The sequence below is a fragment of the Diadema antillarum genome, unplaced genomic scaffold (assembly GCF_040938485.1).
Source record: "Diadema antillarum isolate AM-2024a unplaced genomic scaffold, OU_Dant_1.0 seq00000696_RagTag, whole genome shotgun sequence".
NCBI classification, from domain to species: Eukaryota; Metazoa; Echinodermata; class Echinoidea; order Diadematoida; family Diadematidae; genus Diadema; species Diadema antillarum.
This window is the reverse complement of record NW_027271601.1, coordinates 1,857,053-1,857,503: the sequence shown is the minus strand read 5'-3', so window position 1 is coordinate 1,857,503 and position 451 is coordinate 1,857,053.

The window sequence follows — 451 nt, the reverse complement described above, 5'->3', positions numbered from 1 at the left end:
GCATTAGAGTTTGTACTACCACTTTCTGTAACAAAACTTGTCCAACTTTCCAACACTTTGTCTGAACCATTCATACTTGCTGTGACTGCTAACGTGACATCTAAGGAGGTTTTATCAAACGGTAACACCTCATGTAAGTGAAGATTGTGCATCTCCTGCTCAAAATAAGTAGCATTAACTTTTTTTTTCTTTCTAAAGGCAATTATTCAGACAAATCTCACAATATTTTCTCTCTAAATGATTGCGGTAGTCTCCTCTTTCCATTAATTTCTTTTCAAGATATTTTGATTGATACAAATAAACCAAATTTCCAAACGCTTCTTTACGCAGATAATTTCTTTCCATTCTACTCCCTTCGTAATCCCATCTCGTCCACTATTCTAGTTTATCCACGTACAAGTGCATCAATTTTTCTCTGTCTGTTTCCATTACTGTGACTCTCTGTTTTGAT